Below are 17,673 nucleotides of genomic sequence, written 5' to 3'. Positions count from 1 at the left end.
ATATACATGTGAGTAAATGTAAAAATGATTTAAAAAAATTATGGGGCCTTTAAGAAACCTGGCCCTGTATGACTGCATAGGGAACACATACATGAAGCCTGCCTGCTCTTTTGTTTAACCATCTGTCAAACACTTATTTCCTCTAAAATCAGCCATCTGTGTCTTCCCCAGTCATAGCTACTTCATGGCTTACTGGCAGACACCACATTCTCTCTCTGATCCTGCTACTATCATCAGGTAGAAAAAATAAAAGGAGAGACAGACATAGGCAAGGTGGCTCATACCCATAATCCCAACTACTTGGGAGGTGGAAATAGGAGGACAAAAATTATCAAGACCCCATCTCAAATACAATCTAGATGTGGCAATTTATGCCTATAATCCCAGCCACCTGGGAGGAGGAGGCAGAAGTATCATAGTCCAAGGCTCGTCCCAGATCAAAAGCATGAGACCCTATCTGAAAAATCACTAAAACACACAGGGCTAGGGACATGGCTCAAGTTGTAGTTCTTGCTTAGTTATTACAATCTCCTGAGTTCAAACCCCAGTCCCACCAAAAAAGTTAAAAAGGACACAGACTTTAGTAAGAGTAAAAAATAAAAAGGAAGAGTATACAGCAATTATAGAAGCAACAACTGTATTAAAGATTCAAACAGAACTGCAGTCACAAAATGAATTTGCTTCAGTGACATTGTTCCTGTTCTTAAAAAGTTAAATGTCCGCCAGATGTCAGTGGCTCACACCTGTAATCCTAGCTACTCAGGAGGCAAAGATCAGGAGGACAGTGATTTGAAGCCAGCCCGGGCAAATAGCTTACAAGACCCTATTTCAAAAATAACCCACCACAAAAAGGACTGGTGGAGTGGCTCAAGGTGTAGGCCCTGAGTTCAAACCCCAGTACTGCAAGAAAAAAAAAGTTAAAAAATTCAGGATAATGTACTGAAATTTTTATAATTTAGTGGAAATTTAATATATAAATGGAGGCTAGTCTGCTCATGGCCAACACATCCATCACTTTAATCCTTAAAGACTATGTGAATTTTGAGAAATTTCCCTTTCACATTTCTGCATCTATTTTAGAGGTATTTATTATTTCAGAAAATAAAGTGTGATTGCTATAAAGACATGGTAGTTTTACTATCTCATTAGCATTACCAATCTGTTTTTACTTCAGGCACAAGAGACATTAAGCAGTATACATTTTAAGCTAATTCTGTGACATGGCTAAAGTAAGTTTAATAAAGAAAAACCAAATATGTAGTGCAAATAATATACTAGAAACAATCTTTAATAGCTACTACATTGGGTGTCTTTTAAAGGAAGTATTTTGTCAGACACAACAAATAACCAACCTCCTAAAGACTGCTTGCTATTTTAAAAATGAGATTTTCACGTACTTATTGCAAAAAAAAAATGCCATTTTTAAATGAAAGAAATGGAAGATAGCTGGGCGCTGGTGGTTCACACCTAAAAATCCTAGCTACTCAGGAGGCAGAGATCAGGAAGATCCAAGATTCAAAGCCAAACCAGGCAAACAGTTCACATGACCCTATCTCAAAAATATCCAAAACAAAACAGGACTGGCAGAGTGGTTCAAGTGGTAGAGTGCCACCAAAAAAGAAATAGAAGAGAAAGTCATTCTAATTCTATACAGCAATTCTTCCCTAAACAAAGGAGTAATGCTGGAGTTTAAAGAAAAGAAGATAATAGTTTCGACTACCTGGGATGAAGTCATTACTAGTCTCAGTGGTGTACAAGAGTCACAAAAATACCCTTGAAGACTGCAACTCAAAACTTTCTAGTTTTTAATTGTTTGGGGGTAATGTAAAGCTTATTCTGTTATTAGCTAAGTTCAGGGGTTCTCAAAACCCAATCCTAAACCAACAGTATAACACTACCTTGGAACTTGATAAATCTTTTTGCACATTCTGAGGATCCATCTCATATCTACTGAATGGAAACAATGGGGATAGAGTTCATCAATCTTTGCTTTAACAAGATCTCCAGGTGATTCTGATACAAATAAAGCTTAAAAAACAGTGGCTTAGTATGTCTTTAAAATTTATTGTGAGGTTTTAGAATAAAACTGTCCAAGTTTCATGTATTTTTTTCTATTGAGAGTGCCCCCAGATCAACTGAATAATTCAAGTACAACTGAGAAGAAACAAAAAATCAGTTTTACAAATACATGAAACCTACTCTTTTCAGCAATGACATTATCAACTATCTGAGGAAACAACTGAGAAAAAAGATATAAGATTTCTTTAAGTAGCAACTGTATACCTTATGAACTGAGAAATCATAAGTGCATATCATCTAAAGAGATTGTGTTAGATACAAAATAACACAAAAGAGTGCAAATATCCTGTTCCTTAATGGAATGAAAGTCATCATTCTGAAAACATAGCTATCCTACTCCAGTTTGTATCAACTCTAGCACAATATAGGCCCTCTGATAGCAAGTTATTTGGCATCAATATTTATGTCTTTACAACTTTTTATAACTCAATATGCTTTTTCTCACGACCTCATAGAACTATTTCTGCTCCTATCAATATGTTAGAGTCTCTTACAATTTTTCTTCTGATTTTATCATGTTTTCTTATTTTGCTTTCCTGATTAACATCTTTCATGATAAGCCACAAAATTGTTTCCATCCATCTTTTCTTCTTGAAGCTACACAATCATCACTTCCTTCTATTACTTTTTCCTTCCTAGTACTGTTATTTCCGCCACGTCTTTGAATAAAGAACTTTCTAGACCTACTTTAAAAGGAATAAATCAAGCCAATGATGCACACCTAGTTTCTTTAATGCCCTAAAAAAAATAAAACTCCCAAACAAGACCACTGAGCCATAGGAACCCTCCTCTATTTAGCTCTTCTGGCTCTGGAATTAGCAAGTAATAAATTTGTATGGCACACCAATACATTGTTACAACATTTGTTAATATTAAAATATAACCAATGATCTCTGGGGAGAGGGGGCACACTGGGAATTAAACCCAGGGTCTCATGCATGCTAAGCATACAAACTACCATAGAACTACACCCCCCACCACAACGAATAAACTTTGGGAAGAACTTAAAGTTCTGCTAACTATCACAAATTTTGCATAATATGGTCCATGTTCTGTAAAAAGTCTACTTCTAGTGATGTATTTGGACTGTGGTTTGAATCTAACAAGGGTACTTACAAGAGCAGCACAAGAAATGCATTTATATGGAAGAAGCATGTCACTAAAAAGGATCATTCCATTTAAGAAGTGAATATGTGGAAACTCTAGGATAAACATTTTGAAAATAATTTTTTTTGCCAAATCATTTAAGGTGCCAAAAACCTGAGTATTACAGATCCCATTGTCACAATACAAAAATGCACACATTATAGGACAGGAATATAGGATAAGTACATGATACAGGTAAAACTTTGAAAAGCACGTTTATTAAGTGTTCATACTATAATGATAATCATTATCTGATAAGTGAAGAAGGTATTGCCTACTGAGTATCAGGTTATGTACTTAGTTCTTTACAAGCATCTTCTCTAATCCTCATGCTAATTATCTTAGCATTAGTATTTCCGTTTTACATGGAAAGAAAGGAAACCATCCACCCAAATCATCTTTTCAGTTTGCTTAAGGTTAAACAATGGGTAGAGTAATAAAGCTGATACTTGAACTGGGACTGTACAATTCTAAAGCTTTCACTTTTTTATATGATGTTGTCTCACATAAATTATATTTATTATGTACATATGCATGCTTACATAACTCTACTGCATTTGTATTGAATTATTTTCTTTCTAAGTAATTTATTGGGATTTTCTGATAGTAATAAGTGTCCCAAAATTATGTACTAAGGAAAAGTCCAGAATGATTTTTCTGAGTTTGGCTTTAAGCGTTCAGTTATCCTTGCTCTAAATTTTGATCTACAAGAAGTTTTTTCTGGCAGAGAACACGGAAGTGAGATGGCAGTTTTGGCACTTCTTGTGTCAAATCAAGCATTTCAGTATTAAGGAAAGCTTAATTTCTAATAGACTCAGGATTGAGCATTTTATTGTCCTTTTATTGTAAACCACAGTCTTTATAAAAGGTCACCAGAAAACAATCATGAAGAAATAGCAGTAAAGGTAAAATAAAACAAGAAACAGCAATTGTTCCAAAGCTAAAAGAGATTTCAATAATCATCCAGTAGTTCAATACTTGTCTCACAGAAAACTGAAAGCCAGAGAAGGGTTGTCTCTTCTCTGAACTGTTGTTCAGGGTCCCCTGGTGACTAATCAAAACTCTTTTTCTTTTTTGGCAGTCCTTGGGTTTGAACTCAGGGCTTCACATTTGTTAGGCAGCTGCTCTACCACTTCAGCCCTTTCTGTTGGCTGTTTTGGAGATAGGGTCTCACATGTATGACTAGACCTGCTTGGTTTGCCCATTTTAATGCTTCCTGCTGTATGTGGAATGACAGGTACTCTATTAGAGTTTTGTAGATACATAGGGAGAGTGTTATGGGCAGAGAGAATATCCAGTAAAAAGCCTCTAAAACACAAACTTGCCCTGTATGTTCCAAGAGGAGCAAAGAAGACAGCATGACTAACATGACAGGAACATGACAGGGACAAAAGTGGGTGACATTCAGGAATAATGAGCCCAGAATACAGAGTATGGAGGCATACAGAGTATGGACTTTGGTTTTATTCTGGTTAAGAAGTCGATGGAGGTTTTCACTGAAGGATGACACAATATAACTCATCTTTTAATATACTTACCTTCTGTACAGTCATTGCCATGAGGATGTTTTAGTCAACAATGGACTGCACAGATGACAATGGTCCCATAGGATCAAGTTCCCTAGTGATGTCACAGCCATTTTAGTTTAAGTTCATGTCATGTTTGTGCAGTGATGAAACCCCCTAAAAATACTTTCTTCTGAACACATCCCCATTGATAAGCAACACATGACTAAATTAAAAATGGACAGAAGGAAGTGAAGGGCAGAGGCAGTAAGAACAACTACAGAAGGTTTTTGGAGAGACATGAAGGTGACCTAGGTCAGGGTCAGAGAAGTAGAGATGGTGAGCACCGATGGGATTTTAGATATATTTTAGGGGTAGAGGTGAGAATTTTTCTTAATTGAGGTGTGAAGTGAAAGGCTGGCATCAAGGCTGATAAAGACTGCAGTTATTATTGAGGGGGAAAACTGCAGGAGTATGTTTTTGCACAGGAAGCTAAGGAATTCAGTTTGCTATATTATAGTCTAAGAAGACCAAAAAACTTCTGCAAGAGGACAGTCATCTAAAGCCATCATGCCAGATAAGGTCACCAAGTGCTATGGTTGGATGTGATCCATTAATTCCTGTAAAAACTAATACTGAGGCTCACCTCTGTAATGCTGTAATGCAAGGAGATAGGCCTTTCAGAGATGATTAAGTCACAAGGGTACCCTCCCTCCATGAACGAATTAATATCTTTCCCCAGAGACTGGATTAGATTTCTTGAGACATGGGAGTGAGTGGATTCTCTCAAGACTCTCTTTTCTTATAACTTACTCAGTCTTAGGTATTTTGTTATAGGAACATAAAGAATTGAGACTGCAAAGCAGTGAATGTTAATTTTTTAAAAGTCCAAATTCCAAATGTTGGAGCATTTTGCTAATTCAGAGTTAGCAGAGACAAGAAGGAATCACCCAAAGAGACTGAAGAGGTTGCAACCAGAAAGATAAAAGGAAAAATAAGAAGAGTGCCTAAAACTCAAGCAAACCGTTCAATGCTGTTGCCACAAAAAGTAAGGGGAAGACTGAACTCTGACTTAGCCCCATGGAAGTCATTAATAGGAATGGTTTGGGTGGAGTGGCAGGGGTTACAGAAACTGAATTTAAAAAAGTGTAGATAACTATTCTAAAGAGATTAGCTGTAAATGGAAAGAAAACCATAGGGCAGTAATGAATCAGAAAAACTGGACATAGAATGTTTTTAAGATGGGAGAAAAACAGATTTATTTGTATGCTGGTGAAAAGAACTGGGAGTGAAGAAAAAATAATGTTACATGAGAAAAAAAAGGAAGAATTAGCCTAACTTTTTGAGACTCATAATAATCCTCAATTTAAAAAGTATTTTAATATTTATGTAAAAGTTGGAATCATAGTACTTCACACAATAATAACATTAAAAATTATAATATATTTAATGGTTCTGGAAATAAGCATAAATACTGAATAAACCGATAAACAATATACTTTTTAGCAACTGCCCTGCCCAACACATTATCGAATTCATGTACGATTTCTTTTGCCTTTGTCTTTATATTATGTGTACAACTAAAGATTACATTTTCATATTTTTCAATTGATCTGAACTGTGGCTGCTACATAATACATTCACCCAGACCAAAATTTACATGTAAATCACATAGTTTTTAGAATGGATTGCTAAGTCTACATTTTGTCAATACACTTTATAAACTCCAGACTTTAGGAAGCTGAATTGTTAGCTGAACACCCAGTATATAAAACAAACATAAAATTACCTTGCTTACTCAATTTTGCTAGAATTATACAATATATACCTGCCTTCAAAAATATTATCAATGAATTTGCTTAGGAATAACACGTGTGTTTGGGAGAGCTTAAAGACTGTACTACTTTAACACAAGGGATGGCAAACAAAAGAAAACAAAAGGCTGATAGTAAATATTTTAGGCTTTGAAGACCACATTCAATCCCTGTTGTATATTCTTCTTTTTAATAATCTTATTCCCTTGTAATGCTTTTTAAAAAGACAATTTAAAAATGTATAAACATTTCTTACATTATAAGCCGTTCAAAGCTGGCTGAGAGAGGGGCCATAATTTGTTGTATGCAAGATTAAACATATTTTACATAGTACATGTGACACATACACTGAAATTATATTTATAGGTAAAAAATTAAAACCATTGTTTGGTGGTAAGAGTGTATTCTTAGCACACCTGAAGCTCTGGGTTCAATTCCTATCACCAAAACAAAACAAAGACAGTAATTCGTGCTCTTATGATGGTGATTTTATGAATGAATCAAACTTGGTCAAACCTTCATGAAATGTTTCTCTCCTCATACCAGTTTGTGCTTACATTACAGTTTGGTGAATTTTTCACTCTGCCTAATCTATGCCATAATTTTTCTGCAATCTGTTCTCATAAGATGTTATCCTTTGCTTCTATTACTCTTGCCACACCTATTCAAGTGGTACCTATCTATGAAGACCAAAATTAAATTCCACCACTTCCATCATTCCTCTTTTTTATATCATAATGCACAACTTATTTCCCTGGAAGTCATTTTTTAGCAATATTCAGTTAGTCATCTAATAATTTGTATTATCATATTGTTTCTGAATGTTTTAAGTCTCCTAACATGATCTTAAACTACAGCACTATTACCAGTCAGATATCTAAAAACAATGTTTTGGCTGTTCAATGGACATTACAGATAATAATTTTAAAGAAAAAAAACTCAATGAAATGAAATTGAGCATTTAACTTTAAAAAGTACACCTTATTATAAGTGACAGAGACTAAAAACAGATAAAATTCTATGAACTGAAATGCATGATCTGATTCCTTTGTTGTTGCTCTCTCTCTTATATATGAGATAAGAATAAACTGCCTTGATTTTAGTTCAAATTTTGTGAAGCACTGAGCCTGGGTACTGGTGGCTCACGCTTGTAATCCTTACTAGTTGGGAGGTTGGGATAAAGAGGATCATGGTTTGAAGCCAGTCAGAAAAAAGTTCACAAGTCCCCAATCTCAACCAATAGCTGGAGGTGGTGACAGGCACCTGTCATCTCAGCTACTACAGGAAGCATTAATAGGAGGATTGTGGTCCAGGTCAGTCTGGGCAAAAATCAAGAGCCTATCTCCAAAACAACTAGAGCAAAAGGGGCTCAAGTGGTAGAATGCCTACCTAGCATGCATGAAGCCCTGAGTTCAAACCCCAGAACCGTCATAAATAAATAAATAAATAAAGCATTGAATCATGACTTATTGGTATAAACTGCAATGTCTACTTAGCATTCTGCTATTTCTTAGGCATTTATTTCATTTGGTGTTATACTTATTATTCACCTGCATATAAAATTTTCCAAAGGGACAGTCTCAAGCAGCACTTTAAAGGAGGCAAGTTGCCTATTCTGTAGTTGTTACTACTCTTCTGGCAATGAAATGAGGTGCTTTCAACCTGCTCTCTGATGCTCAAGGCTCTCCTTTCGCACCCTGGCTAGGATTATGCTCAAGTCATAGCTCATCCCTATCTTTCTTTCCTTTAACAAAATTTAATGAACATTTATTTTAGTTCATTAAAGTCTTGTCAAGTAACTAGCTTAATCACTTTAAGGTGTGGTTGTTGTATAATTAAAGGACAAACTATAATAGGTAAACTATTTTTTAAGTATGGAGGTATTTTAATGATGCCTTTCTTGAGAACACACATATCCACATATATACACACATGAGGACAAGACACTCCTAGAAACATTCAGAAGTATCTAGTGAGACTTTAAGATGAAGAATAGAGAGAAGATTTTCAGTTTTCTATATGCAGAAAAACCTTTGTTAGCACACTGTATTAATGAGTGAGGCTATTCATTAACTCAATAAAGGTTTTTGTAGAAAGCAGATCTGTGCAGTATTTCATACACAACTCAAATATATAAAAAACTGAATTCATTATTCTCCTCTATCATTAAAACTCAAGCAGTGATCGGCTTTCTCTCTGGGTTTGGACTTAAAAGGATACCACCATGAATCTGTGCCCAAGTCAGAAACTCATTATTTACAGGGTCTGTGAATTCCTCATTCCCTCATCCAGCTAATCCATACATCCTATGGATTCTAACTCATAAATATCTCTCTAATATGTCCACTTCTTTCATCCTCATTGTAGCTCACGTCCATAATCTCTTTCCTAGACATATTGTGAAGCTTACTGAATTACAGAACATTATACAGCCATAAAAATGATTAGAACTTTGCTCAACAACATGGAACAATCTTATAATCACAATGTATCTGGCTTCTTTCTCTCAATGAACACAGAATAAACCCTCCTATTTACATAAAGTACAATACAAGTAATACCATCTATACTGTAGAAAGTAAGGTAAGAGACTCCTTGGTAAGTAGGGGACAGGATTGACTGGAAGGAAAGATAAAACAGGGACTTTCAAGATGCTGGTAATATTCTGCTTCTTCATCTGGTGCTGGTCACAGAGATGTGTTTGGTTTGTGAAAATTCTTGAAGCTACATACTTACAATACGCCCACTGTTCTATTATGTCAGGCTTTAATAAAAAGTTTTAGAATAGAGTACAAATCTATGTAAGCATGGTGGCATGTGCCTGTAATCTCAGCATATGGGAGGCTGAGGCAGGAAGATCATGAGTTTGAGGGCAGCCTGGGCCCTATCTCAAAAAAGAAACAACTCCCTTCAAAACAAAACAATTCTCAAAACAAAAGGTAAACTACAAATCTTTTAGTGTCTTAGTGCTCTGAAGCTAAAGTCCAAACACCAGACATCTAATACAAAGATTTGGAAGACAGTTCACTACCCATTCTCATCTTTCCCTTTCTTCATAAGTCTTTGAATATGTCTTGCTCTCTCCCTTCCTCCAGGGTCTTCGCATCTGTTATGCCCTCAGCCCAGAACACTATTTTGCTTTCCCATTTTGTTTTACTAACTCCTAATGGTGCTTCAGGTTCACAAAATTTCATTTCTGCATTCTGAAGTAGATTGTAGTTTTGTTTTCTGACCCAGATTAGGTTAGCAATTCCCTCTGTATTCCCTTCCCATCAGTCTATCATAGGTCTTTAGGTGACTATGAATTATGTGGGGGCAGGAAACGTGTTTTGTTTACTACTCTTGCCTCAAAGTTATGGACATACTTAGTAACGGATTAAACAGGCTTACTTTATTCCCTATATAGGAACTTGGCAGATAGTTGTGGCAAAGTTTCAACATCTAAGTACTCTAGTAAAACTGTGGAATTGCTAAGAGTTGTTGATAAGAGTTAAATGCCAAATCATTTACACATGCATGTAGATACAAGAAGTACTTTTAATGATTCCTAAGTTTACTTTAAAGTTATACTATAAGCAACAACCTATAGTAATAAAATTCTGATATAAAGTTCATCATAAATAAATTTCTACTCACTGTCTACATTATAAATATTGGATTATTTTTGGTATCATGAAAACCAAGGATCCACCACTGATTTAATGAGTGAGTTGGTCAATTAACTAATTGTTTCCATTTTTCTTTTAATGAGAAAGCCAAGATTATTTTTTCTTTTCTGACAGTGCTGGGGTTTTAATTCAGGGCTTCATGTTTGCTAGGCAGGTACTCTACTACTTGAACCACATCTCCAGCCCTTTTTGCTCTAGCTGTTTTGGAAATACAATCTCACTTTTTGCCTGGGATGGCCTTGAACTATGATCTTCCTGATCTCACATAAATATTATCTGGTGGGCTCATGCCTAATATTTATCTTTTATTAAATATTAAGGACAATATCTATCTACTTAAACTTTAAAAGAATGTATTAGCCAGGTTTGATGGTGGATACCTGTAATCCAAGCATTCAGGCAGAAGCAGTAGGTCTGAGTTTGAGGCTAGCCTGGGCTCCACAGTGAGTTCAAGGCAAGCCTAAGCTACACAGTGAGACCCTGTCTTATTTATAAATATTTTTAAGTGTTTTTGAGAAGAACTTAAACTTCAATATATTAAACATAAATAATTTGATGAGTGAAAATATAACATTTACTTGCTAGAATTACCCAAAGAAAATTATATAGGTAGTCTATCAAGCAGCATTCACAAACTCTTCTTCTTGACTTAAAAGCAAAATCTGGCTCACTTTAAAAGGTCACCTTCACACACTAAGGGGAGAATGGGTACAGGAGGAATAGGGAAAGGGAAGGAAACCTAAAACTTGAATGTAGTTGATGTACTCACTGTAGAGGAGACAATATAGTAATCTTAAACTGGTAGAGGCCTGTATGGGAAGGGAACCAGAAAATAGTGAAGAGGTCTAGTAGAGATGAACCAATGTGGGTTGTAATACACATGTGCATGGAAGCAATACTAGGAATCTCTCTGTATGGCAATCTTTATCTCATACTAGCAAAAACTCTATACCTTTCCTATTATCTTTTATTTTTTCAACAAAATCAGATACAAGAGGGTGGAACAGATTCTTCTCGGCAGGAGGGAGGTGGCCCAAACAATGTATACACATATGAGTAAATGTAAAATGATAAAATGAAAATAAATAAATAAAAGGTCACCTTCTATGGGGCTGGAAATCCAGATCAGTGGTATAGCACATGCCTAGAATGCACAAGACCATGGATTCAGCCCCTAGCACTGCAAAAACAAAAATTTTTAAAGTCACCTTTTACAAAGGTGCAAGGGCATGAATGAAAGTAACCTTGAGTGATAATGACAATGGAGGAAAAACTATATTTTGTGTCAGAAATTAATATCCTTTTATAATGAGCTTTTTAGTATACATTTTAGAACCTTTAATAATTAAATAAAAATATAAGTAGTGTCCTAAGTTGTCTTTTTTCCTATATATATCATAAATTTTTTATTTTAATATTCAATTAATGTTATGTTCACTAAATCTTAAATTAGGCAGACTCCATTGACTAGCACTAGGAAAGAAAAGAAAAAGAAGTAGTATCTTCCTTGTTTTGAGAGGGAGGTGCTAGCTTCCCCAGTTAATATATAACTGGCTTACTTATTATTTTAAAAGTACCATTATAACATCAAAGTTATCTTATAGTCAAAATATCATAAAACACCCCAATCACTGAAAAATACCCTGAAATAACAGAAATAATATTATTTACCTATTTTCTTGACTTTTAAGTTACTTTTTGAAGAAAGGATTCAATAAGAGAAAAAAAGATTTAAATTATTGTAGATGACTCACTTTCTCTTGAACCCATTTTCAAGAATTTAGCATACAGTCTCACACTGGGAAAGGTCCCTTTAAAGCACAGAAGAGACTATTTGCAAACTTACTGCTCCCATTTAAGCTGGTGTCCTCCAGTTTCATCAATTAAAGTTAATTAAAGTTAAAACCTGTTTTCTTAATAATATAACTTTTAAAGAAGCATGCTTTAGTTTTTATAAGTTATTAAATTTCAAATGGATGAGGCAAGTTTCTCAAATTCTTTGAAATGATCCCATTGGATCGTATCAGTGGTGGATGACCAATTTTTTTGTTAGAAAAACCCCTTGAGCGTATGATGAAAATTAAGGACTTTATCCCTAGAAAAAGCACCTATATACAAAATAATGATTATAATGTCAGGGTACAGGGGACTCACAGGCTGTCTGAAATTCAGCCAAGCATCTCTGGGTTAAAGGAGTCTCGATGCTATTTAAGATTTTTGTAGCTTTAAATTATAGTTTTTTTTTTCTTCAGAAACAAGGTTAAAACCATTAAACAAAGGAAGTCAGTCTTGAGAATAAAGTGAAAATCCAAACACAATTTATTAATTTACTCATTGATGTTAGAGACATTAACTAGAAAGGCTGAACACCTTGCTTATATATAGATGTAGATATTCATTTGACAAAGCAAATCACGCCTTAGAAAACAGAAGTTCGGCAAAATAGATACTCACATAAACCTAGGATATTTCTAGACATGGAAATGTGTGTCAGTCACAGCTTTAAAAATGATAAATTGTCCCCTCTACTCAAATCACCCCCCCACCAGCTTCAATTTCTTTTCAGAGTAAGGAAGGAAAATATTACACAATGTAGACTATGTTTGAGAACTTTTGGGGTATCTTTTTAGGGGGTAGGGAAATACTTTCAGATCCAGAAATGTCTTATTTGAAAATAAATACTGGATTGCTTAAAAAACTTACCTGAAATTCTTGTTCTCTGAAGGAAATGCAGTAATTATAAACATACCCACACTCTTGGGTACATTCTCCTAAGTATGAATGGAGTTGGAATGCGCCATATTTTAAGCTCGGAATTGCTACTGCTGCAGTTACTAGCAGCTGGTTAACTACCTGCCTAGCTGGTAATGATGTAGAGCTGACACCTATAGTCCTTCACATGGGGAAGCCAGTGTTCCCTCTGACAGGGAGTACAAAGCAGTGTAATCTCTGGCCTTAAGAGACCATGAATGGACTCTCTAGAGGCTAAGGAGGGTAGAGCCACACTACTAAAGAGGCTGCCGTACACTTTAAAAGCAATACTGAAATTAATACATTGAAAATTTAAAGAATAAAACTGGAAAAATGTTCTGTGTGAAAGAAGCCAAGAGAAATGAGAGATATTGATAAAATGACTGATGATTATTAACTGGGTTAGCATCTAATGGTCAATATCAGAGTAAAGAATTACAGGATTTAAATATAGTAATATAAAGTAAGTCTTATCCTAATACTCAGCAACTTAGTATTTTGTGGTAATCCATGCCAACTCGAGAGTTAAGTGACAGAGTCCATATTAAACAATACTTGGAAAATATCTTGAAATGGTCAGGACCCTGAAAACTGCTGAGATTATTGCCACGATGAATTGTTTTCATAAGGTTGTTCTATTAGCAGTGCACTGTTAGGACAATTTACATTTTATAAACTCAAGTAATTAATCATTCAATTTATAAAATTTCACACTTTATGCCTGAATGTAATTTAAATTTAAAATGTTTAATATGTAAAGACTGAGTCCCTGTCATAAAAAGTACCTCTTCTGTCTTAAACATCCTAAACAACCAAGATGAAATAGGCTATATACAGTTTCTGGTTTGCATACTGATTTTCAGATGATTATCAAAACCTTCCACGAAAATTCTCTATTCTATAGTCTCCAAGTTTCTAGGCAATGTGATAATGTCTTTGATACAAGCTAAACCATGGCAGAGTTGCCAGATTTAATACAGGACTCCTAAGAATAGCATGGTACATAATTACATTAAACAATTATTTATTTATCTGAAATTCAAATTAAACTCGGCATCCTGTTTTGTTTTTTGCTTTCTGTTAAATCTGGAAACTCGAAGCCAGCTGAGCTCAAAAGGCTACCCAACGGACTTTGGCATGGATGAAGCTAAAATGGGAACCCCATTCTTTGTCTCGATTTGTACTTTGAAATATAACAGCTACTTGCCACATGTGGTTTATGGAGTTCTTTAAGTATGGCTAGCATAATATGAAATGTCCTTGTGAATACAGACTACACACTAGATTTTGAATGCTTAGTACAAAAAGTAAAATACCTCATGATTTAATAATATTGCTTACATGTTGAAATATTAGTGTGAATATGCTGGGTCAAATAAAATGCAATTAAAATTAAATTTGCCATGTGGCTACTAGAAAACTTAAAATTACACATGTAGCTTATATTCATGCTCTGAATTATAACTGGAGGTATCTATCCTAGATACCTCCAAGAAGAATGTGAGCTAGACTCTGCATACTGTCCCATCCCTACAAAGCAAATGGTAGTAAACATAACAGGGCTGTCTTTCTCACTTCCATCTAGTTATTAGAGTAGGTAAGGGAGCAGAAGGAAATGAAATTTCTAGTAGGAATCATTTGCTCAGACTGATTGCGGTCACTTTAAAAACAACAGGCTGGCAGAGTGGCTCAAGTGGCATAGTGCCTGCTTAGCAAGCATGAGGTCCTCAGTTCAAACCCCAGTGCCACCAAAAATAAAAAATAAAATAAAATAAAATAAAAACAATAAACATAGCATCTGAATACTAATGAAACATAATTCAGAAATCTATTTTATTTATTTATTTTTTACAATGCTAGGGATCAAACCCAGGGCTTTGTGCATGCTAAGCAAGTACTCTACCACTGAGCTACCCCTGAAACCTAATTTTTAACAAATCATTCTTACATAATTCCAAAGAAGAAATTCTAGTATCTGTGTAAGCATATTTATAAAAATAAAATCTTCTAGATCCCAGTCTCAACAAAAGAATCCCTCAGTACCATTAGGTTTCCCTTGGTGTTATTAAGTTTGTTTTTCACGCCTATATTATTAAAAATCATATAACAATGATTTATTCTGTTCCCTAATTGAGATGACATAAGTTATTTTTAAGAACTGTTGGGACAAGATCTTATTTTTTATATTCTAGATACAGAAAGCAAGATCTTAGTGGTCATATTTTACATATATACCTGCTACAAAACTGATCTGAAATTAGAACACTAGAATGGTGAAATAATTTTTTCTTTCTAAAAATATATTCTATAAAAAATTTATTGTCTTATTATATATATATTATATATATAAGACAAAGTTAAATTTTAAAAAGGTGTGTGGGAAAAATTTTTTAGTTTAAAAATAATTTTAGTTATATTAAAGCTTTAGTTTGGGTAAAACAACACCCTGTGCAATTATCCTTATGTCCTACCTTACAATTCTACTGTTTAAGTTTTAATTCCAAGCTTTTCTTAATTGGTTAGAGTTCATTCATTCTCTTCCACATTATTTCAGGGCTAAAAATATTTAACATGTTTTGATAAATAAAAATTAAAAGAAAACTATACGCACATGTATAATATCTAAATTCTCAATAATCTGTATTTTTCTCTAATATAACCTAACATATCTACTTTGAAAATTTAAATCTTTTTAAAATTATTTTCAGCAAGACTAGTTGTAACTCCTCAGCTATTTACATACATTTAAGTAAACTGGTTCTCAAACTTTTACTGAAAAGTTCTAAGATGTGTTCTTTTCTCATTCTAACAACAAAAACAAAAGTCTATTTCTCTTTTTTAATATCTATCATTAAGAAAATATAGGAAGAGCAGTGAAAACATAGGGAGATCATGAAATTTCTCTATTGGAGGTAGGAATGCCAGATAAAAATCAGCACATTTCTTCCTAACTTTAATGGTCCATAGAGAGATTCACATCTGGCACAATGGTTTTTAAGATCTCTTTAAGAAAAGATAAATGAAATGAAATGGACAGACTTGATTACAACACTTAAGCTCTTCAATGTGGGTACTACAGTATGCTGGGGATATTAAGCATTTAGTTTCTTGTTGGCAGCCAAAGTTATTCTTATCTAATACTGATCAACTTCCACTGCGGATCTTTTCAAAATCAGCATCTTCTTTCTATTCTTCATAGTTAATGAATGATATCCAAATGACACTTTAATTTAGGATTGGTCATTTTGAGAGGTGCCAATAAACTACACAAGAGAAGGAGGATGTTTTATTTCTCCTTCATAAGGATTCCCTGATGGAAGAAATGCATTTATTCTTCATTTCCTGATGATAGGAAGAAATTGTATGAGAAAAAAATGTTTACATTTTTAGAGATTTTTTTAAAAATTAGGACCTGACATAAGAAATTTTATGATCATATACCTCTTAAAGATTAAGAAAGCCTTTATTTCCATTCTTTCTGAAGTTTACTACAGATTACCAAGTAATTTGAGGAATTTTCTCTGAAGTAAAGGCAAGACACAGTTTAAAAAAGATGATGAAAAGCAATTCTCAAGCTGTTTGTTATCAAGTTACATTGTATGTCATCAGATTGCTTGAATGCTGTGATTGTTTCAAAATTCTTGAATGTGAATCTTAAGACATTCAAGAAGAGTTCTTGATGAGGAATTAACTCTGCAGTTGTTAACTGACTTCGATGTAGATCAGATTAGAAAATAAACTTTACTATAATTTGGATTTTTAAAATAACAAAACAAAAAACCTCCATAATTCCTAGGGCATGCTTTACTTGTAAAACAATGAAATACGCCTTTTCATGAATGTGTGATGTTCTGCACACAGTGGCTGCCTGGGTCACCCATCTATGAAGAAATCTGAAGGTCTCAAACCCTCAATGGAGCATTCCAAAACCAGTCCTAAGTTAGGAGTGTGGGCCCATGAGTGTGCACTCACTACCCAGTGCTTACCTTTAGAGAACAAGGTGCTGACACAAACTGATCAAGCTCTCACCCCACCTCCAAGAACACTGAAAAAGATCTGAAGATCTTTCTTGGTTGCAGGAGAGACCACTTTATAATCTTCTTGTACTGGAAGTTTAAGATTTTCCTGAAGGAGAGAAAGGTAAAAACATTTACTGAGATCATACCATTCGGATCAAGTTTATCTTTTCATATTACAAAATGAGGCTCTGAAAAAGGAAATTGGATATTATCAAAAGTATTCTAATAATCACATTCTCTTCTTTAAAAAATATCTCTCATAAACACTGTGTATTTCAAATATTACTCTTTAAACAAAACCTTCAGTAGTTCAATTTCTACCCTGTCTGTGGGAAACTGAGAAGCTGAGAAGTATGTGAGACAACTCTGTGTTGTCAAGTGATCACAGTTCTAAATTATATTTAAAAACTAATTAGTATAGCAAAACTCACTGAAAAGCAATGAATCAAAAAAGCTGGGAGAAACTGTTTCCCTCTATGTCTCTAAATAATGACACATGGATTTCACAACTGTCAGAAAAGAAGCCCTCTGAGTTGTAGAAAATGCCACCACAGACACATGTGATTAAGCGACTAGAATGTAAAGCTCCATGAGGGAAAAGTAATTTGGCTTTTTTGTTTTTTAACATAATGATTATCTGTAGAGTCATAACTAAGTCTTGGCATGTTTAGAGAGCACTAAAAATTCATCA

At 34.4% G+C, this 17,673-nt stretch overlaps 1 protein-coding gene across 16 annotated transcripts in view; it reads right to left on the bottom strand.

Annotated features, from left to right (window-relative positions):
- Zeb1 (zinc finger E-box binding homeobox 1) overlaps positions 1 to 17,673 on the bottom strand; it is a 170,798-nt gene that overhangs the window by 91,938 nt on the left and 61,187 nt on the right. For 8 of the 16 annotated variants that reach the window (XM_074056210.1, XM_074056207.1, XM_074056209.1 and 5 more), the window contains one exon: positions 16,950 to 17,088. The exons of 7 other annotated variants lie outside the window; for them this stretch is intronic. The gene's annotated coding sequence lies outside the window, so the exon portion shown is untranslated. Of the gene's footprint in view, positions 1 to 11,313; positions 11,393 to 16,949; positions 17,089 to 17,673 lie in introns of all 16 variants that reach the window. One more of the 16 variants, XM_074056211.1, reaches the window with a different exon arrangement.

This window comes from Castor canadensis, chromosome 15, assembly GCF_047511655.1.
Source record: "Castor canadensis chromosome 15, mCasCan1.hap1v2, whole genome shotgun sequence".
Lineage (NCBI taxonomy): Eukaryota > Metazoa > Chordata > Mammalia > Rodentia > Castoridae > Castor > Castor canadensis.
This window is presented reverse-complemented; position numbering and strand designations above follow the sequence as displayed.